Raw genomic sequence first — 24,414 nt, 5'->3', positions numbered from 1 at the left:
TCTAGTTAGTTTCTAATATTCATTGTTTATATTATAAGGCTGGTTTTACTGCCTCTTGTTTATTTTATTTTGTTGTTATTATTTCTTTTATATTTATTGTTTGAAGTGTTTGGCCGGTATTACCGCCTTTTTATTCATGCTTATTATAATTATCTTTTAATGTCTATTGTTGTTAATATTGCTTATTAGTTGGAGAGTGAATTTCTTAATTTGTTATATATTTATTTTTGAGCTATTACTTTATCTTTTACGTTTCATTTACTTTTATTTGCAATCGTTTTCTTTTTCTTTTTCTTTTATTTCTTTTTCCTTTCCTTTCGTATTCATATAATTGTTATATTATTATTATTTTTTTCATGGCTAATGTTGAAGATGTAGAGGGTGAAGGGAGTGTTCAAGGTAATGGACCTTCACAATTCAATGATCAACCTAATTTTCGAACTCTTAGAGATTATCTTCACCCGGCTAGACAAAGTACACCTTCGTGTATTATCTTGCCTCTTAACCAACAAGCTTTCAATTTGAAACTGGGCATGATTCAACTTCTTCCCACATTTCACGGTATGGATTCTGAAAATCCATACATACATATTAAAGACTTTGAAGAGGTATGTAATACTTTTATTGATAGAACATGCACCGAGGAAACTATTCGGCTTAAATTGTTCCCATTCTCTCTAAAGGATAAAGCCAAGCTTTGGTTAAACTCCTTGCGTCCTAGGTCTATAGGTACATGGAGAGAAATGCAAGCTGAATTTTTGAAAAAAATACTTCCCCACTCATAGGACGACAGCCTTACAATGTCAAATGATGAATTTTTCTTGTAGTCCAAATGAGTCATTTCACCAAGCTTCGGTAAGGTTCAAAGACTTGTTAAATGCATGCCCCTACAATGGTTTTGAGATGTGGAGGTTAGTGAGTTTCTTCTACGACTCTCTTACCGCAAATTTTAAAAAGCTAGTGTCAACCATGTGTAATGGTGAGTTTTATGACAAAGAACCAAGTGAAGTGATTAGTACTTAAAAGTACATGTTTATCAAGGTTTTATATCATCATTTTGCACTTGAAGTATCAATAACTCCTTAACGAAAGCATGTTTTATAATAACAAGTTTGATAGTATAAGATACCTTAATTTATGGTAAATGCTCATTTTAAATGCAGGACTATCACATAAATAAAAGGATTGATTGATGAGTTTAAGCATTGAAAGTTAAAGGACAAAGAGATGGCCAAACTTAGAAAAGAGATGTCGGTGCAGTCCAAACCAGAATATTGCTCGGTAATTGGATCATATCTGGAGCTCTAGATCTCAGATTTAGGTTCATTTTATATGGATGGAAAGGTAAGACAAAGGCCTACAACTTTCATGAGGAGCCCAAGATCTAAAAAGGTCGTTTTGAAGTCCAAATTGAAGGAACAACGAAGAAGTCCGAAGCTGTCCTGCAGCCCAGACACTATTTAGTGTTCAGCCCATATCTTGAGTTCTAGAAATCCGAATGACCTCATCTTTTTTTTTGTTGGAAAGATGAGACAATTTCCTAGAACATTCCTGAGGATTCTGGGCAAATTATGATGTTAGCAATGACGTCTTGTTCAGACAAGAAGATAAGGATTGTTATTAAGTCAAGATGTGGCCACCCACTCATCAATTAGTCAACAAATCAATAGTTCCAAATTTTGGCCTATAAAAGGAGGCACTTACCATGTATTGAGGATCTTGGTATTCAGATCAAGATCATGCTCTTGCTTTCTCTCTTTGTATTGCTTATGTTTTGCTTTCATTAATATCAAGTTTATGCACTTCTTTTCCTTTCCTTTACTTAGTTAACTTCTTTCTCATTTATGTTCTTATCTTGTTCATTTATGTTTCTTTCTTTCATTATGTTTAGCTAAGTTAATTATGTCAAGGTGAAAAGGGTACACTAATGGTGTAAGAATAAGTATAATATAAACTTAACATGGACCTTAACGTTGGATACTAACATGTTTTTATATTTGTTATCTTGTTCACTTTTAATACTTTGCTTGTTAAATGGTTAATCTAGATTTATGTTGTATAACACTTGGTACAACAAATACTTGGTACTTTCATAGCCCATACTGTATGGTATAACCGACACCTGAGCTATGAAAGGGACTTGATTTGTTGTTAACATAAGTTATAATCATGAATGCCTGCCAACATTTACAAGTATTAGCTTTATTCGAATAAGATAACTAATGTAATCATGTTAACAATTTATAATCTGATTGGAACCTCCTTTATGTGTGGTTTCCAATTGAGTAATAAGAGTTTATATTATACTTGTTTGAAGTACCATTAGTGGATCCTCTAACCTTGACATTTGGTTTTTATCATTGTTTAATCCTTACGATAATCTTTCATCTCAAAGTTCTCATTAATTTCTTCATCTTCTCCTTTTATTATTATTATTATTATTATTATTATTATGATTATTATTATTATTCTATTTATATTATATAATATATATCTTTGATCTTATCATAAACTCAGTATATAGGCTGGAAACCTGTGACCCGATCTTTTAGATCATTCTCAGGTATAATAACGCCACGTATTGAGTATTATAATTATTATTATTGTTATTATTATTGTTGTTGTTGTTGTTGTTGTTGTATTGTTATTTATAATTTATATAATTAACCTCTCTGTGGTTCGACCCTGGTCTTGCCGGGTTATTTATTACTTCGACACTCCTGCACTTGGGAGAAGACATCAAGTTTTTGGTCGTGTCAAGTTTTTTGGCGCCGTTGCCGGGGAGGTAAATTCTTGTATAAATTATAATATTTAATTTATTTTCTCTTTTCACTTTTCATTTTATTTAACTTTTGTTTTTTGTTTTGTTTTGTTTTGTTTCTTTTTCTTTTCTTGCTTTTATTCTCTTCTTACACGTGCATGCGAGTTTGGTCACGTACATTAAGTGGTCGACTTTGTAGGGTATCCTCATCATTTTCAGAAAATATGGCCGAAGAAGATAATCAATCGCTTCATAATGAGAATAATGAGAATAACCGTATGAGAACACTTAGAGATCACATGAATCCCACAAGAACAAGTGCACCCTCATGCATAGTTTTCCCTCCTGATGCATCTAATTTTAATTTTAAGCCAGGCATTATTCAACTTTTACCATCTTTTCATGGCTTAGACTTAGAAAATCCATACTTGCATTTAAGGGAATTTGAGGAGGTCTGTAATACCTATAATGACTCAAATTGTAGCATGAACACCATTTGATTAAAGCTTTTTCCTTTTTCATTAAAAGATAAAGCTAAAACATGGCTACAAAATTTGAGACCAGGATCCATTCGTGCTTGGGATGAAATGCAACAACAATTTTTAAAGAAGTTTTTTCCATCTCACAGAACAAACTCTTTCAAAAGACAAATCATCACTTTCACTCAAAAGCCAGGAGAAACATTTTACCAATATTGGGATAGGTATCGAGATTTGCTTAATACTTGCCCACATCATGGTTTTGAAACATGGAGATTGGTTTCACATTTTTATGAAGGTTTAACACTTAGAGATAGGCAAATGGTTAAATTGATGTGCAATGGAACTTTTGAGGATAAAGACCCTAATGAAGCAATGGAGTACCTAGACTTGCTAGCCGAAAATGCTCAAAATTGGGACTCCACAGGTACTTATGAGGCACCAAGTAAAACTCAACCTCATACATCTAGTGGAGGTATGCACAACCTTAGGGAAGATCATGATCTCCAAGCCAAGTTTGCATCTTTAGCTAGAAAAGTCGAGGCACTAGAATTGAAAAAGAGTGGTCAATTAAAATCTGTTCAAGACATTGTGTGTCAAATCTGTGAAACCAAGGAACACTCAACAAATGATTGTCCAACTTTGCCTTCTTTCAAGGAATACCTCCATGAACAAGCTCATGCTTTAAACACTTTCCAAAGACCCAACCATAACCCATACTCCCAAACGTATAACCCTGGTTGGAGAAATCACCCAAATTTCAGTTGGAAGAGTGATAGCAACAATGCACAAACTTCACAGCCACCGTTTCAAGCACACCATAATTTCCAAAATTCTCATGGATATGCACCTCCTTATGCTCCACCTCCTAGAAGAAATCTTGAGGAAACATTGCATGCATTCATTGAAAAGCAGGAGACAATCAACACTCAACTTGCTCAAAGCATGACAGATTTTAAAGATGCTCTTGCAAAATTAACAACTGCTCTCAGTTTCCAAGAGAAAGGTAAGTTTCCTTCTCAACCACAGCAAAATCCAAAGGGGCAATACAATGCAAATGCAAGTGGTTCTGGAAGCCAACACATGGATCAAGTCAAATCAATCATCACTCTTCGTAGTGGTAATGTTATTGAAAAACCTATTCTTGAACCTTGTGAGAAAGATGATGAGTCTATCTCTAAGGGTAAGGAAGGGGTTGAACCTGAACATTGCAAAGAGAAGCCTGATTCCCCGCCAGCACTTCTATTTCCTCATGCCATGACCAAACAAAGGAAAGTCAATCACAACTCTGAAATCTTTGAAATTTTCAAACAGGTAAGGATCAATATACCTTTGTTGGATGCTATTAAACAGGTTCCTTCCTATGCCAAATTTTTGAAAGATCTGTGCACTGTGAAGAAAAAACTGAATGTGAAAAAGAAAGCCTTTTTAGCTGAACAAGTAAGTGCCATTCTTCAGAACAATAATGCTTTGAAATATAAAGACCCTGGTTGTCCTACAATTTCTTGCTTTATTGGAGAACATAAAATTGAAAGAGCCTTACTTGATCTTGGAGCTAGTGTGAATTTACTTCCATATTCAGTCTTTCAAAGTCTCAATCTAGGTGAGTTAAAACCAACCTCTGTAACTCTTTTACTTGCTGACAGATCTGTAAAAGTGCCTAGAGGAATAGTTGAGGATGTGTTAGTACAAGTTGATAAATTCATTTATCCTGTAGATTTTGTTGTCTTGGATACACAACCTGTTGAAGCATGTAATTCAATTCCTGTCATTTTAGGACGTCCATTTCTTGCCACTTCTAATGCATTGATTAATTGTAGGAATGGACTGATGAAGCTATCATTTGGAAACATGACATTGGAGATGAATATTTTCAACGTTTGCACGCAACCTGGAGATGATAATGATTTACAAGAAGTAGATCATATTGAAGAATTAGTTCATGATCAACTTGAATCTACTTTGAGTAAAATTGAGTTGGATGAATATGAAGATTTGCAAATGATTTATTCTCAAGAAGAAATCATGGATGAAAAAGGCACCAAAAATATTAATGCCGATCTTTTGTCAATAGTAACAACAGATTTGACATTTGACATCCCACCAATCGATGATTACTCTCTTGACGAATCCTTACTTTCTCATAGTTCAATGCCTTGGTTTGCTAAAAATATCAATTTTCTTGCTTCAGGAGATTTGCCAGCTCACTGGAGTACCGAAGACAAAGAAAAGTTTTTGAACGAAGTGAAGAACTTTTACTTAGATGACCCTTACTTATTTAAAAATTATCCTAATCAAATATTTCAAATATGCATTCCCGACAATGAGGTAAGTAATGTCATTAAACTTTGTCATTCTGAAGCATGTGGGAGTCAATTCTCATCAAGAGAGACGACTGCAAAAATCTTACAAAATGGATTTTATTGGCCCACCATGTTCAAGGACACACATGCATTCTGCAAAACTTGTGAAAATTGTCAAAAAGTTGATACTGGTCAAAAAGTTATGCTTTATAATTCTCAACTCCATTTATTTCCTGAAAAACTAAGATCAAGATGGAGTGGTCCATTTATTTTGAAACATGTGTATCCTTATAGGGCCTTTGATATTGAGAATCCAAAGAATGACAATGTTTTGAAGGTAAATGAACATCGTTTAAAAGCTTACTTTGATGAGTTTCCTAGTGAAAATGAATCCATTGGTTTGAATAATCTTATTGATAAAGGTTGATTATTTTGTTTTTCTCACATTTTTTTGTTGCTTTTTAGTGTGACTTTTGTTTTGCTAGTCTCTCACCCCGGTCAAATGGCGGATAACGGTACTCCGTGACTTAAGTCGGTTCTTTCAGTTTCCCAAATAACTGATATCTGTATATATTTGTACAATTCTTAGCTCTTTCTCCCTTCTTTGAATCTCGTCTCCAATTATCTTTTGAAAATGGACACCACTCTTGAAAAGTTGAAAAGGTATTTTCCCGCTCTACCTCCAAATGCGATTACAAAAATTTACCGTGCTAGGTGTGCAAGATTGAGGTTGTTAATGAATCATGAAATTCCTGAAGATATTAGTTGGCTGATTGAAGCAAAGGTCCGCTTATCAGGTGAGTCCTCCAATTCTTTCATTTCACACATGCTTGGAACAGGTAAAAGTACTTTTGCAAAGAAACGTCGTGCAAAACGACTGAAAGTCTGTCACAGATGTGCCAGATGGACTTGTAATGCGACATGTCGTTCTTTAGGAATGGTATCTGTAAACCGTGAAGATAAAATACAATTCATTAAGGATGACCTGAGTAAGGGGTCTTTAGATAATCTTTTGTTGACCCTTGAGACGCATCCTAGTGGAGATGTGCATCGTGTAATTCATGATTTATGGCCACAATTCCATAAAGAACATGATCGACTTAGTCTTGGGAATCTGACTAAAAAAGACCCTGTTTGCCAGTTTTTAAGAAAACTAGATAGGAAGCCTATCCCCGACCCATAGAGGGCGTTTAAGCCGTTCTTGGACGTAAAACCAAGGGAAGATGTGAGCCACAATCACAACTACCTGTACATACATGCTTTGTCAAAATAAATAAATAAAGAGAGAGAGTGTGAGACTACAGCTGGCCTACATGTAGGTGGTATGATTGCATTTTCACTTTGTCATTTATAAATTCTTCTCTTCCTTCCCTTCATTTCTACTCATCCCATACATTCATCAAATATAGAAGTGTGTAGAAATGGCAGGTTCCTCAAGTCATCACATAAAAAATATTTGTGTTTTCGGTGGATCTAGTCCTGGGAAAGAAAAAGAGTTTTTAGAATCAGCAAATCATCTTGGTCGGGTACTAGCTGAGAGAAAGATTCATTTAGTATATGAGGGAGGTAGCCTTGGGTTAATGGGAGGAGTGTCAATGGCTGCTTTTTTGGGAGGTAGTCAAGTTTTGGGGGTTGTCCCCAAAGCTTTAGCAAATGGGGACATCATTGGAAAAACAATTGGAGAGGAACTACATGTCCCAACAATGTCTGACCGACTGAATACCATGTTTAACCATGCTGATGCCTTCATTGCCTTACCAGGTGGTCTGGGCACATTGGAAGAGATCTTTCATATTTCATCTTGGGCCCAACTGCACATTCACCATAAACCTATAGGTTTGTTAAATGTTAATGGTTTTTATGATAAGTTGCTATCTTTCCTTGATCAAGCTGTGGAACAGGAATTTCTAACATCTTCGGCACGACAAATCATAATCTCTGCTGCTACTGCTGAACAATTGATTGACCAACTACAATCTTTCATCCCTGTCATTGATCCTTGCATGAGTCGCCTAGATTGGTCAGCTAAGGAAAGCCGTAAAAAGCTTAGATTAGATTTGAGCCTTCATTTGTGAAACCTTGTGTCTTTTGTGTTATTAATAGCATATTATTTTGTTTTGTTACTTCTTATATTTGTTTAAGTGTGTTTCAGGTTTGTCATTGTTCGCTGTTTCAGGTGATGTCTTCTATACTCTATCTTTCTACCTTCGAACATTGAAGACAATGTCTCGTTTTGGTTGGGGGGAGAGGGTAGTAGTTAAAAAAAAAAAAAAACTAACCAACTAACTGTGTTTGTTTTTAAAAAAACCATTTGGCAAAACTGTTATTACTAGGATGGCAGAGTAAAGAGGAATTATTCTTGAGACGCATCTTAGTAAAAATTTTCTAATGGTTATTTGCAATATTCATAACAAGGCCTATTAGAATACTTCTTGAAATATTCAGGTTTACAAACTCTCGCATTGTTATCACTTGATTCTGCTCCTATACTCATTTAACAAGTATTATTAAACCTTCATTTTCACACACACACACTTTAACATATGATTGTGGGTTGCACATTGGATTATTACATTATTTATGTTCTTTTGTTGAAGGTAACAACTAAGGGAAAAGGATAGTATATAATTTTCAAAAAAAAAGAAAAAAAGAAAAAAAGAAAAAAAAAAAGATAGTATTGATGATAATAAAACGTGGATAAGTTTGGTTTCGTAGCCTCCCTAACCTAAGCAATTAAGCCCGAAGGGGTGTTTTGACACCTAATACCCTAAAGTCAACTGACTTGGGAGTTATTGGCCCAAAGCTTGTTACATGGGTTAAGGAGAAAAGCTTAAGGGAATCAAACATTGCACTATCTACGTATCAGTATCTGCAACCCGAGTTGTTAAGCTCGTAGGGGTGTCTCAACACCTAATGCCCTAAGACCAACTTGTCTGGGAGTCATTAGCCTAAAACTCGTTACATGAGTTAAAGATACATTATGTTTTCAGTTGTATGTGTATATAAATAAAATTAAAAAAAAAAAGAAAGAGAAAAAAAAAAGAAAAAAAAGAGAAAAAAAAAAGTAATAATAATAATAATCCCAACCCAAGGAAGTTCACCTTAAACATTTGAACATAATATTGTTTTCTTCCAACAAAAGCCCCATCATCTATGTTTTCATATATTGAGCACATCAAAAGAAGGTTTATTAATATCTTGTTTAAGAAGTATGAAGCAGTAATATAAATTTAATGAGAGTTTGTTTATCTGGATAGAGTAATAGAAGTTGAATGATGAATGCCTTGCTTTGTGAAACTTGCAAATTGTTTCTCTATTTTAACGCTTTAGATTACTAGGGACTAGTAATAAGCTGGTTGGGGGGTGTGATTAGTATTTAAAAGTGCATGTTTATCAAGGTTTTATATCATCATTTTGCACTTGAAGTATCAATAACTCCTTAACGAAAGCATGTTTTATAATAACAAGTTTGATAGTATAAGATACCTTAATTTATGGTAAATGCTCATTTTAAATGCAGGACTATCACATAAATAAAAGGATTGATTGATGAGTTTAAGCATTGAAAGTTAAAGGACAAAGAGATGGCCAAACTTAGAAAAGAGATGTCGGTGCAGTCCAAACCAGAATATTGCTCGGTAATTGGATCATATCTGGAGCTCTAGATCTCGGATTTAGGTTCATTTCATGAGGAGCCCAAGATCTAAAAAGGTCGTTTTGAAGTCCAAATTGAAGGAACAATGAAGAAGTCCGAAGCTGTCCTGCAGCCCAGACACTATTTAGTGTTCAGCCCATATCTTGAGTTCTAGAAGTCCAAATGACCTCATATTTTTTTTGTTGGAAAGCTGAGACAATTTCCTAGAACATTCCAGAGTATTCTGGGCAAATTATGATGTTAGCAATGACGTCTTGTTCAGACAAGAAGATAAGGATTGTTATTAAGTCAAGATGTGGCCACCCACTCATCAATTAGTCAACAAATCAATAGTTCCAAATTTTGGCCTATAAAAGGAGGCACTTACCATGTATTGAGGATCTTGGTGTTCAGATCAAGATCATGCTCTTGCTTTCTCTCTTTGTATTGCTTATGTTTTGCTTTCATTAATATCAAGTTTATGCACTTCTTTTCCTTTCCTTTACTTAGTTAACTTCTTTCTCATTTATGTTCTTATCTTGTTCATTTATGTTTCTTTCTTTCATTATGTTTAGCTAAGTTAATTATGTCAAGGTGAAAAGGGTACACTAATGGTGTAAGAATAAGTATAATATAAACTTAACATGGACCTTAACGTTGGATACTAACATGTTTTATATTTGTTATCTTGTTCACTTTTAATACTTTGCTTGTTAAATGGTTAATCTAGATTTATGTTGTATAACACTTGGTACAACAAATACTTGGTACTTTCATAGCCCATACTGTATGGTATAATCGACACCTGAGCTATGAAAGGGACTTGATTTGTTGTTAACATAAGTTATAATCATGAATGCCTGCCAACATTTACAAGTATTAGCTTTATTCGAATAAGATAACTAATGTAATCATGTTAACAATTTATAATCTGATTGGAACCTCCTTTATGTGTGGTTTCCAATTGAGTAATAAGAGTTTATATTATACTTGTTTGAAGTACCATTAGTGGATCCTCTAACCTTGACATTTGGTTTTATCATTGTTTAATCCTTACGATAATATTTCATCTCAAAGTTCTCATTAATTTCTTCATCTTCTCCTTTTATTATTATTATTATTATTATTATTATTATTATTATGATTATTATTTATATTCTGTTTATATTATATAATATATATCTTTGATCTTATCATAAACTCAGTATATAGGCTGGAAACCTGTGACCCGATCTTTTAGATCATTCTCAGGTATAACAACGCCACGTACTGAGTATTATAATTATTATTATTGTTATTATTGTTGTTGTTGTTGTTGTTGTTGTTGTTGTATTGTTATTTATAATTTATACAATTAACCTCTCTGTGGTTCGACCCCGGTCTTGCCGGGTTATTTATTACTTCGACACTCCTGCACTTGGGAGAAGACATCAAGCTTTTGGTCGTGTCATGAAGCCTTTGATTTCTTTGATCAATTGGCTGAAAACACAAAGCAATGGGAGACTTCTTTCCCACTTCATGTTAAGTCTAGAAACACCATCTCTCATTCAAGTGGGAAGTTCCAATTGAAAGAGACTGATGATCTCAATGCTAGATTAGCCTCATTGGCTAGGAAAGTAGAGTCTCTTGAGATTAAAAAAGTGCATGTCATGAGTGAACAATAAGAGGAAAGTTGTGTTGTTTGTGAGAGCAAAGGGCATAGGACAACTGAGTGTCCTACCATTCCAGCCTTCAAGGAAGTGCTATATGGCCAAACTTATGATTCAAGTAATGTTAGAAAGCCATTTTCAAACCAAGTATGCAATCCCTACTTTGAGACCTATAATCCTGGATGGAGGAACCACCTAAATTTTGGATGGAGAAATGAGGGTGATGTAACCATATTATTCGATAGTTTCACCCGCATTTAACTAGTGTTTTGCATATGTTATTTATATAAAATGCCTTGATATTCTTTGTTTTATGTTTTGAAGGCATTTTTGGATGAAAGATGCAAAAAGGAGTAAATTGGAGGTAATTGGCAGATTTGACGTTCAGTCGGTATTTTGTGCAGAGCATGAGTTCCAGAGATCAAAATGAAGTGATTCCAGTGGCATTAAAAAGCTAACATCCATGCCTTTCTGGAAATGTAATCCAAGAAATATAAAAAGAGAAAGATCATGGAAATCACATCCTTCAAAGTCAAATCACGCAGTCTGCCAATGTTGACCTTTGCCCATTCAAAATTCAATATCTGGAGCTTCAAAAGTCCAATTGATGCAAACTCAATTTTGTTGGATTCCTTACTCAAAGATCTATAAACGCTCCAAATTTCAGCCAGAAAAGATGTCATATGAGGTATATATGATTTTTCAAAGATGACAGCTGAATTCTGCCAGCAAGCAGGTTGCGTGAAGAAACGAATCCAAATTTCATCTAGAAGCATCCAAACCCACCAGCAATTTAGCTCCTCTAGTAAATATTCTAGAAGGTCAAGGAAGGCAGCCACCAACCTTAAGGCAGCCACCAACCTCATGGCAGCCACCAACCTCAACCCAGCAGCCAGCAGCCAGCAGCCTTCACACTACCACCATCTATTGATGTTCACACTTGAGCTTTGATATTTTCTTACTTACAATTTGTGTATAAATAGAGGGTGAGTAGAAGGAGGTAGAGAAAAAAAAAGAAGAAAAAAAAGAAGCAAGAAGGGAGGAAACACAAACTCTCCTCTCTACAAATCAGAAATTATGTATTCTTTCATCTTTAGGAGTAGTTGTTCAATAGATATGCAAGGCTAAGCTCGTTTTCTTGGTTGCAAGGACACAACAAACCTTCGGATTTCAAGAACCGTGAGATTTATTCTTCCTTTTATTTTCAGTTTATGTTATGAATGAATATGTTTGTTTTCCTATGCATATTTCCTATGATTGTTTATCTTAATTGCTAGAGCGGACTCTAAGTTATTATTGTGAACAATCTATTGCTAAGTTTGATATCAAAACCGGAGTTGTGGTATATAAACTTGTGAAGCAACTAAGCTTGATAATTGTAGCGGAACTACGTTATTAAACTTAGGGAGAACATTCGATCATAGCAATACAAATTGACAACTTGGTTGTTAAGATTAATGAATTTATCTGGATCTTAAGGCTGCCATTGGATTAAATCATTAGTGCGGACACTGTGATTGTTTGTTGGTTAGGGATAGTTATACGGCGGATCCGTTAATTAACCAATATTAAGAAAAGATAAAATTCATAATATAAACTGGAGTTTCGTTTCAAGGATCGGTTCTAATTTCCGTTGGTGGATGTGTGCTTGCAACCAAGGTTTGTTTTCTTGATATATTTCAGTTTCAATTGATTTTGTTTGCTAGTTTAATTTCTGCCATAGTTTAAATCATTTCAAATCAATCCCCCCCAATTACATAACGTACAACATAAAAATCTAACTTCAAACTTCCTCGTGGGATCGACCCCTTGCTTGCTCTATACTATCTTGTGTGTTTTAAGCTAGGGTAATTAATTTGTGCGACCGCGACATCGCAACAAATTTTGGCGCCGTTGCCGGGGAGGTAATTTTAGTTGATTCTTGTGCTTGTACTGTTATTTTTAGTTTCTGTGATTGTTATTTACATTTCTGAAAAAAAAAAAAAAAAAAAAAAAAAAAACAGAATTTTTGCTTGCGGTGTTACTGTTCACTTGCCGCAGCGGTACTGTTGAAGACAGAATTGTTTGTGGAATTAGGTTTCTAACCTTCGTTTTCTGAAGTGAAATGACGTTCTGAACAAGACTAGTGGTATACCACTAGCCCTACCCTATCGAGGCCAAATTCCACTGTTTTCTAAGGTTTTTAGGTAGTTTTAGTTTTCTAGCATAGGATTTTCATATAATTTGCATTATTATTATTATTATTATTATTATTATTATTATTATTATTATTATCGCTTGTGTGGTTGCTTTCTTTTGAGTTTTCTTAGCGATTGATGCCAGTAACCCGTTCTACTAATCAGAGTCTAGTGCAGGTTGATCTTGAAATAGAAAGCACTTTACGCAAGTTAAGAAAGGAAGTTCACCTCAACACCATGGCGGTTGCACGACAACAAACACTCAAGGAGCTTGCTGCTCCTAACGTGGAGAATCAACCATTGTGCATAAACATTGACAATAATGTAAACTTTGAGCTCAAATCTGGTTTTATACATTTGTTACCAACATTTAATGGTCTTGCAGGAGAAGATCCTCATACTCATCTCAAGGAGTTCCATATGGTTTGTGTTGGCATGAAACCGAATGGAGTTGATGAAGAACAAGTTAAGTTGAAAGCTTTCCCTTTCTCTTTAAAAGGGGCAGCAAAGGCATGGCTTTTCTCTATTCTCCCAGGATCTATTAGAACTTGGAACGCCATGAAGAAGATTTTCCTTGAGAAGTATTTCCCAGCATCTCGAGTTGCCAACATAAGGAAAGAAATATGTGGGATTCGGCAATCTCAAGGAGAGACTCTCTCCGAGTATTGGGAAAGATTTGAGCAACTATGCATTCAATGCCCTCATCATCAAATACCCGATCAGCTGCTCATTCAATATTTCTATGAAGGATTGATGCCTACTGACCGTAGTATCATTGATGCTGCAAGTGGAGGCGCATTGGTAGATAAGACACCTGAGGCTGCACGCCAATTGATCTCAAACATGGCAGCCAACTCGAAACAATTTGGCACTCGTGGAGACTTCTCCAACAAACGAGTAAATGAGGTAAGTATTTCTAACCTTGAAAATAAAGTTAATGATCTTACTTCTTTTGTGCGTTCTTTGGCTTGTGGAAATGTGCAGCAGGTGAAAGTTTGTAGCATATGCTCCTCACAAGGGCATGCTTCGGATATGTGCCCAACAATGCAAGAAGATTACATTGAACAAGCTCATGCAATTGATGGAGCATTCAACGGACAACCTCAGCGTAAGTATGATCCTTTTTCCCACACGTACAATCCTGGATGGAGAGATCATCCTAACCTACGATATGGGAACCAACCTCAACAAGGCAATCAAGGCCAACAATTCCATCCCAATGGATTTCAACCCCAACAGAATTATCAAGCAAGACAATCGTCATCCAATGATGATCTTCGTGAGATGATGAAAACTTTGGCTTCTAATACTGTTACTTTGCAACAAAATGTCATGTCTTTTCAACAGGAAACAAGGTCAAGTATTCACAACTTGGAAAAGCAAATGGGGCAAGTAGCTTCAAGTGTGGGAAAATTGGAAGCACAAATGAATGGAAAATTGCCCTCCCAAGCATTGAATCCAATAGAGCATGTTAGTGCGATCATGTTGCGAAGTGGGAAAGAAATTGAAGAGAAAAGGTCAAAACAAATTGAGATGGAGGAAGAAGAAGAGATAGAAACTGAATTGAGTACAAAGAAGATACATCATCCTTCTCCTCCACAAACTGAAACAAAGACCAACACTCCAAAGGTAACTCCTCACTCAATGAATTCCAGTTTTACAACAATTCCACCCTTTCCCGTGAGTTCTTCTAGGTCAAAGAAAGAGGACAAGGAAAAAGAGATTTTAGAGGTTTTTAAGAAAGTAGAACTCAACATTCCTTTGCTTGATGCTATCAAGCAAATTCCCAAGTATGCCAAATTCTTGAAGGAGTTGTGTACTACCAAGAGAGCTTTCAAACTGAAAGGTCATGAAACGGTAAGTATGGGTGAAGTTGTATCTGCTGTTGTTCAAAAGAATCTGCCTTTGAAACAAAAAGACCCAGGTGCGTTTACTATCCCATGTGTTATTGGTAATGCTAGTTTTAAAAGAGCTTTATGCGATTTAGGTGCATCCATTAGTGTTATGCCTAAACATGTTTATGATTCTCTTAGTCTAGAGCCTTTGAATAAAACTAGTATTGTAATGCAACTTGCGGATCGTAGTTTTGTTTACCCACTTGGTGTGATAGAAGATGTCCTAGTCAAGATTGATAGTTTGGTTATTCCATGTGACTTTTATATTCTTGATATGGAACATGATTCTTGTGATTCATCAACCAGCACTCCTATATTGTTTGGGAGACCATTCTTGAAAACTGCCAACACAAAGATTGATTGTGGTAAGGATACCTTGTCTATGGAGGTAGGAGATGAAAAAATTGAATTTAATTTTCATGATGCAATGACATATCCTTATAGCAATGTTTATTCTATCACATGTTATGACCAAGTTGATAAGTGTGTGCAGCCAGTTTGTGATTTTGATGATGAGTATGGATTAAGCATGGCTTTGAGCAATGACTATGATTTTACCAAGATAGAAGAGATGGAAAGGCATATATGTGTTCCCCAAAACATGCATGAATCAACATTGGATTTGCAAGCTTTGCAAATTGTCCTTCATGATGCAGGAGTCATTTACCCCATCACGGATAGTGAATGGGTGGCGCCTATCCTTTTGGTGCCTAAAAAGATTGGAATTACGGTGGAAGAGATTCAAAATGATGCTTACGAGAATGCAAGGATTTACAAAGAAAAGACTAAGAATCTTCATGATCGAATGCTTACAAGAAAGGAGTTTCATGTTGGCGACAAAGTCCTTCTTTATCATTCGCGTTTGAAACTTTTTCCTGGAAAGTTAAGCTCTCGTTGGATTGGACCATTTGTTGTTTCTAATGTTTTTCCTTATGGTGCAGTTGAAATTACAAGTTTAGAAACGAACAACATACTCAAAGTCAATGGGCATCGTTTGAAACCTTTCTATGAAGGTTGGACGACAGAACTCACCGCTTCTGTAGAGTTAATTGAACCAATCTATGAAGAATGAGCATGCAATATGTCGAGCCAATGACATAAAACAAAAGCGCTTACTGGGAGGCAACCCAGCACAAAAAGAAAAAAAAAATCAGATTTGCTTTCTTTTTCCTTATCTTTTATTTTTCGTATTTTACTTTATCTTTGTCATTCTCTTATGTTCCTTTGCTTTTATTTCAACATTGAGGACAATGTTGTGTTTTAAGTGTGGGGGTATTGAGAGAATTTGTTCTTAAAAAAAAAAAAAAAACACAAATTTTGATCTTTTTAACTCCCATTGGTTTTTGAGAATATGAGTATTATGTATGAGAATTAATTGAGATAGATGAAGATATAAAATCAAATGAAGGAGTATGCATGCAAATTTTAAGGTTTAATTGGTTTAGGGATTGACTTTGAGAATATGCCATGTTGACTTTATAGTGTTATACAAATGCAAGCTTTTGAGCCTTCAAAATTATATTCTTTGAGTGTGCATTCTTTCAATGATAAGTATCTCTAGAACTTGCTTCATATCTTATTGAGATTATATCCCATTACAAATATACATGAAGATGATAAAGGCATTAGGAATTTTAACCCCTCAAGCCAAAAAGCCAACCTAAAGCATATTATCCTTAGTGAACCCGTTTTGAGCTTGGTTATCTTTTTTTGCTTTATCCATGTATAAGCCTTAACTTTATATATGTTTTTCTTTTCCCCTGGCCAAGGATTAGTAGAGCATATACTTGTAATATTTCATGGAATTATGGTTGGAAATTATATAGTGATGCTTGATAAAAAAATGGGCAAAGTTGCCGAAGAAAAAAAAAAGAAAAAGAAAAAAGAAAAAAAAAAGTATTCCTTTATGTTCTTAAGGTTTTATGTTGAAAGAGCTTGAAATCAAAAGGAGTTAAGCATTTGTGATTAAAGATGAAAAATTTATGTGCTTTAATGGAATTATATTGTTTGAAGTATTATTTTTCAAAATGCTCTACTTTCTTTGGTTTGAACCTTTCCTTTTACTTTCTTTTACCTCACCTTAACCTCAGCCCTATTACAACCGGATAATAAGACCTTTTGATTCATGTAATACTTGTAATAAGTTGCTAATGGAGATGAGATTGAAAAGCAAGCTTATGGTAGAACATACTCTTTGATTGAATTTGAGAGATTTAAACACATAAACCCTAAACACATGAGTGTTGGAGTGTATATCAATGAGAGGACCTATCACTTTGGCATGGCATAGATTTCATTTAAATCCAGACGATTGATTGAGTTTTGAAGTTTGCATGTAAATAAATTCATGAGAATTATATTATTTATCCTTCATGATTGTATTCTTGTTTATAATGCTTGTACTCTTGGACATTGATGGGAGATTAAGAGATTGATCATAGTTATTTTCAATTTAATTTTATTTATCCTTTCTCGAGGACGAGCAAGAGCTAAGTGTGGGGGTATTTGATGTAACCATATTATTCGATAGTTTCACTCGCATTTAACTAGTGTTTTGCATATGTTATTTATATAAAATGCCTTGATATTCTTTGTTTTATGTTTTGAAGGCATTTTTGGATGAAAGATGCAAAAAGGAGTAAATTGAAGGTAATTGGCAGATTTGACGTTCAGTCGGTATTTTGTGCAGAGCATGAGTTCCAGAGATCAAAATGAAGTGATTCCAGTGGCATTAAAAAGCTAACATCCATGCCTTTCTGGAAATGTAATCCAAGAAATATAAAAAGAGAAAGATCATGGAAATCACATCCTTCAAAGTCAAATCACGCAGTCTGCCAATGTTGACCTTTGCCCATTCAAAATTCAATATCTGGAGCTTCAAAAGTCCAATTGATGCAAACTCAATTTTGTTGGATTCCTTACTCAAAGATCTATAAACGCTCCAAATTTCAGCCAGAAAAGATGTCATATGAGGTATATATGATTTTTCAAAGATGACAGCTGAATTCTGCCAGCAAGCAGGTTGCGTGAAGAAACGAATCCAAATTTCATCTAGAAGCATCCAAACCCACCAGCAATTTAGCTCCTCTAGTAAATATTCTAGAAGGTCAAGGAAGGCAGCCACCAACCTTAAGGCAGCCACCAACCTCATGGCAGCCACCAACCTCAACCCAGCAGCCAGCAGCCAGCAGCCAGCAGCCAGCAGCCAGCAGCCAGCAGCCAGCAGCCTTCACACTACCACCATCTATTGATGTTCACACTTGAGCTTTGATATTTTCTTACTTACAATTTGTGTATAAATAGAGGGTGAGTAGAAGGAGGTAGAGAAAAAAAAAAGAAGAAAAAAAAGAAGCAAGAAGGGAGGAAACACAAACTCTCCTCTCTACAAATCAGAAATTATGTATTCTTTCATCTTTAGGAGTAGTTGTTCAATAGATATGCAAGGCTAAGCTCGTTTTCTTGGTTGCAAGGACACAACAAACCTTCGGATTTCAAGAACCGTGAGATTTATTCTTCCTTTTATTTTCAGTTTATGTTATGAATGAATATGTTTGTTTTCCTATGCATATTTCCTATGATTGTTTATCTTAATTGCTAGAGCGGACTCTAAGTTATTATTGTGAACAATCTATTGCTAAGTTTGATATCAAAACCGGAGTTGTGGTATATAAACTTGTGAAGCAACTAAGCTTGATAATTGTAGCGGAACTACGTTATTAAACTTAGGGAGAACATTCGATCATAGCAATACAAATTGACAACTTGGTTGTTAAGATTAATGAATTTATCTGGATCTTAAGGCTGCCATTGGATTAAATCATTAGTGCGGACACTGTGATTGTTTGTTGGTTAGGGATAGTTATACGGCGGATCCGTTAATTAACCAATATTAAGAAAAGATAAAATTCATAATATAAACTGGAGTTTCGTTTCAAGGATCGGTTCTAATTTCCGTTGGTGGATGTGTGCTTGCAACCAAGGTTTGTTTTCTTGATATATTTCAGTTTCAATTGATTTTGTTTGCTAGTTTAATTTATGCCATAGTTTAAATCATTTCAAATCAATCCCCCCCAATTACATAACGTACAACATAAAAATCTAACTTCAAACTTCCTCGTGGGATCGACCCCTTGCTTGCTCTATACTATCTTGTGTGTTTTAAGCTAGGGTAATTAATTTGTGCGACCGCGACATCGCAACAGAGGGCTCTTTAGTACCTTAAACATTTCAACCTCCACCCCAACCATTTCATGCTCCCACATATAATGTGTACCAAACACCTCATAAAAGATCCCTAGAGGATACTCTTCAACAATTCATGCAAACGCTAGGAGGAATCAACAACCAAGCTTACAAATTTCAAAACCAGACCAATAGGATCTTAGATGACATTCGAAGTCAACTAACTAAGTTGACTCAATCACTAAGCATTCAAGAGAAGGGAAAGATCCCAGCTCAACCAATTCCAAATCCTAGAGGTCAGGTACACATGAGTGAATCCTCACTTAGTGAACCTTCAAACCATGAACAAGTCCAAGCCATCACTACCCTTAGAAGTGGAAAGATTGTTGAGAAAGCTATAGGTTTTGGGATTCCTAGAGGTATTGTGGAGGAGAAATCTAGGGAAAGTGAAGAGGGAATCAAAACACAAGTGACAAATGAGAGTTTTAGTGACAAAGAAGGCGAGATAAATGAGAAAGAGATGAGTGAGAAAGGAGATGATTCAAGAAAAATTAGAGTCAAAGTGAGTGATTTAGAATTTATTCCTAGAGCACCATTTCCACAAAGGTTAGGGAAACCTAAACATGATCTTATGAACTCGGAAATCTATGAATTGTTCAAACAAGTGAAAGTCAACATTCCACTCCTTGATGCAATTAAACAAGTCCCATCTTATGCAAAGTTCCTTAAGGACTTATGCACAGTCAAAAGGAGAATGAATGTGAAAGAAAGAGCCTTTCTAACTGAGCATGCTAGTGCCATCATCCAGTTTAAGACCCCTCCCAAATACAAAGATCCTGGTTGTCCTACCATTTCATGCATTATTGGAAGTCATCTATCTTTACGAACCGTTAGGTTTAGGAGAAATCAAGCCTACTCGAATCACCCTTTAATTAGCTGATAGGTCAATCAAGATTCCTAGGGGTATTGTTGAGGATGTGTTGGATACCGCACCTATTCAAGGTTCTAATGATCCCATCCCAGTCATCTTAGGTAGACCTTTCCTAGCTACATCCAATGCTTTAATTAACTGTAGGAATGGGCTGATGAAATTGTCTTTTGGGAATATGACTGTGGAAATGAACATATTCAATGTCTCTATACAAATTGGTGAACATGAGGACATTAGAGAGGAAGATTTGATCCAAACAATTTGTCAAGAACACTTTGAGAGAGAATGGGTAAAGGATCCATTGGAAAAAACTTTAATTCATGATGAAAGACTTTATTCTTTGGAATGTGTTGATGAGGAAGTAAGAGAACTCGAGACTTATCTGGATCCAATGCCTATTATGTCAATAGGTCAATGGACCCCATCATTTGAGCCTTTGATTTCACCCCAAGTGAAAGTTGAGGCATCTCTTGTCCAACCTTATAAACTAGAAAGGAAGCCTTTACCGGGTGATCTTAAGTATGCATTTCTAGGGGAAGATGAATCATATCCTATTGTGATTTCATCAAAACTTAGCATAGAGCAGGAACAAGAACTTTTGAGAGTGGTGAGAAAACACAAGAAAGCAATTGGGTCGACAATCATTGACTTGAAAGGAATTAGCCCTCTTTTATGTACACATAGAATTTATCATGAAGAAGAGGCTAAATCTGTGAGGCAAATGCAAAGACGATTCAACCCAAACATGAAGGAAGTAGTGAGAGGTGAAGTGATTAAACTACTTGATGCAAGTATCATTTACCCCATTGTAAACTCAAAATGGGTTCGTCCAACCCAAGTTATCCCTAAAAAATCTGGAGTCACTATAGTGAAGAATGAAAATAATGAGCTAGTACCAACTAGAATCCAAACTGGATGGCGTATGTGCATTGATTATCGTAAGTTGAACATGGTGACTAGGAAGGACCATTTTCTGCTTCCATTTTTACCAAGTGCTTGAAATAGTAGCTGAAAGAGCTTTCTATTGTTTTCTTGATGGATACTTAGGTTACAACCAAATTGAGATTTCTTTAGAAGACCAAGAAAAAACCACTTTCACTTGTCTTTTTGGTACTTATGCTTATAGAAGAATGCCTTCTGGCTTGTGTAATGCACCAACCACTTTTCAAAGGTGTATGATGAGTATCTTTAGTGACATGGTGGAAATTTTTTTGGAAGTTTTCATGGATGATTTTTCAGTTTATGGGAATTCTTATAAGTTGTGTCTAATGTATTTAGAAAAAGTCCTTGAAAAGTGTGAGGAGACCAATCTTGTATTCAATTGGCAGAAGTGCCATTTTATGGTGACACATGGCATTGTCTTAGGTCACATTGTCTCTTCAAAAGGGATAGAGGTAGATAAGTCAAAAGTTGAAGTCATTCAAAAATTACCTGCCTCTAGGACCGTGAAAGATGTGAGATCCTTTTTAGGACACACTGGTTTTTACCAAAGATTCATTCATTCTTTTAGTACCATTGCCAAACCATTGTGTAACTTGTTGTCACAAGATGTCCAATTTGATTGGACATAAAAATGTCAAGAAGCTTTTGAAAAGCTTAAAGTGTTGTTGACCACTGCACCAATCATGCAAGCTCTTGATTGGTCTTTACCATTTGAACTGATGTGTGATGTTAGTGATTTTGCGGTAGGGGCTGTTTTAGGGCAAAGAAAAGATAAGAAGCCTCATGACAATTATTATGCTAACAAGACTTTGAATGATGCTCAATTGAATTACACTACAACCGAAAAAGAACTCTTAGCTGTGGTCTTTGCATTAGACAAGTTTAGGTCTTATTTGGTTGGATCTCTTGTTATTGTTTTCACTGATCATGCAACATTGAAATACTTGCTCACAAAACAGGATGCCAAGCCACGTTTGATTCGATGGATCCTCCTACTCCAAGAGTTTAACCTTGAAATTCAAGATAAAAAAGGAGTAGAGAATGTAGTGGCTGATCATTTGTCCCGTCTTTCAAGCTATAAGACCATAATTGATGAATCTCCAATAAATGAATCTTTGCCGATGAAAATTTATTTTGTGCAGGTATTGTTTCCTACATTGGCTCTCCATGGTATGCTGACATAGCAAATTACCTAGCCACAAGTTAGATTCCTTCTCATTGGTCTAAACTTGATAAACAAAAATTCTTGCACAACGTGCGTACTTTTTTTTGGGATGACCCCTACCTATTTAAATATTGCCCTGACAAAATTGTTAGGCGGTGCATCCCTGATCTTGAAATTCCAAGTGTCATTAATTTTTGTCATGCATTAGCTTGTGGTGGGCATTTCTCTTCCAAGAAAACTACTGCCAAGATCTTGCAGTTGGTTTTTAATGGCCCACTATGTTTAAAGATGTCCATGCCTTCTGTGTTGCATGTGACCGATGCTAACAAATAGGTAACCTCACTAGGAGTAACATAATGCCCCTTAACCCCATTCTTGTTTTGGAAATATTTGATTGTTAGGGGATTGATTTCATGGGACTTTTTCCAAGTTCATTTGGTTACCAATTCATCTTTATAGTTGTTGATTATGTGTCTAAATGGGTGGAGGCCTTTGCATCTCGAACTAATGACCATCGAGTTGTGGTCAAATTCTTGAAAGAAAATATTTTCTCTCATTTTGGCATGCCTTGGGCTATGATTAGTGATGGGGGAAAGTATTTTTGTAACAAGCCTGTTGGGATTTTGATGAGAAAATATGGTGTACTTCACAAGGTCAGTACCCCCTATCACCCATAGACTAGTGGCCAAGCTGAGTTGGCAAATAGGGAGATCAAAAACATTTTAGAGAAAACAGTCAATCCAAATCGTAAAGATTGGTCCCTACGACTAGTTGATGCTTTGTGGGTATATCGCACTGCTTACAAGACCTCTTTAGGAATGTCTCCTTATAGGCTAGTTTATGGAAAGCCTTGTCATCTCCCTGTTGAGATTGAGCATCGTGCATATTGGGCCATCCGACAATTCAATGACAATGAAAATGAAGTTGGCAAAAATAGAAAGCTTCAATTGGATGAATTAGAGGAGCTGAGAAATGATTCATTTGAAAATGCAAAAATTTCAAAACATAAGATGAAAGCTTTGCATGGTAAACATATTTTTAGAAAATCCTTTCATATTGGTCAAAAGGTTCTCTTGTATAATTCACGATTACATCTCTTTCCTGGGAAGTTGAGGACAAAATGGATTGGTCCATTTGTGATTAAATCCATCTCTAAGCATGGTACATTTGAGGTAGAAAATCCTAAGAATGAAAATGTTTTCAAAGTAAATGGTCATCGATTGAAACCTTATCTTGAAAACGTTGTGGCTGAAGTTGAGACATTGGATCTTGAAGATCCAATACCATTGTAGTATCAGAAGTAATGAGTTTTTATTTTTATTTTTATTTTTATTTATTTATTTATTTTTATTCCATCTCTTATATTTTCTTATTCATGTATTAGGGACAATGCATTATTTTAAGTTGGGGGGTGTGAGGTTCTTTATTTAAAAAAAAAAAAAAAATCAATGTTTTCTTTTAGTTGTGATATGCAGGTTAAAAAAAAAATCAAGCAAGAAGTCAGCTTATGTCCAATTCAATCAGACATTCATTCTTGAAAACAAAAGGAGAGTAACATTTTTCTAATCTTTATACTTTTGTTCTCTTTCTTTTTTACATTGAGGATAATGTAAAACTTAATTTTAGATATTTGATTATGTTGAATGCTTGAGATAACCATGATTGTTAAAAATTAAAAAAAAATACTTACATTTGTATGTGAATGAGACTTGTTTAGGATCAACATTACATTTTTGGATTAATTATTGTGTTGAACATTGCATGCTTAATTTGGGATAGATAATATCTTATAAAGCAAGATATAGCATACTTTTTTTTTAAGATTATTGAAGTACATCTTTCCTTGTAAAAATTGTGTGAGTTGTGTGATTATGCATGAAAGGTGAGTTGTGTGCTTTACTTGTGATCATCCCTTTTGATCTAGTCCTAAACAAGGTTTAAGTAAATATAGTAATAATTATTAGATAATTAAATAAATAAATGTGTACAAAGTTCTATCTACTCCAATGTTTTGAGTTGCTCAGTAACTAGGGGTATTCATCACAAATGTTTATCTTTACGTCAAACGGCAGCTTGAAATATGAGTATGGAAAGGACTTTAAGTTTGTGACTTTATGAGTAACCGGGTGGATTCATCACAAATGTTTGTATTCGCGTTAAAAGGGAAGTGACCACTTAAAGAAAAAGAATAAATAATTAAAGCATATTAAGTTGATCCAAAAATTAAAGCATATTAAGTTGCTTTATAAGATATTATCTATTCTAAATTAAAGCATGCAATGTTCAACACAATAAT

The 24,414-nt window shown here is 35.2% G+C and overlaps 2 pseudogenes; both read left to right on the top strand.

Annotated features, from left to right (window-relative positions):
• Positions 1-356: 356 nt before the first annotated feature.
• Positions 357-24,414, top strand: part of LOC140955880 (uncharacterized) — a 44,108-nt pseudogene continuing 20,050 nt past the window's right edge.
• Positions 19,388-22,934, top strand: LOC140955852 (uncharacterized; annotated as a pseudogene).

Source organism: Populus alba, chromosome 8 (assembly GCF_005239225.2).
Source record: "Populus alba chromosome 8, ASM523922v2, whole genome shotgun sequence".
Lineage (NCBI taxonomy): Eukaryota > Viridiplantae > Streptophyta > Magnoliopsida > Malpighiales > Salicaceae > Populus > Populus alba.
This window is presented reverse-complemented; position numbering and strand designations above follow the sequence as displayed.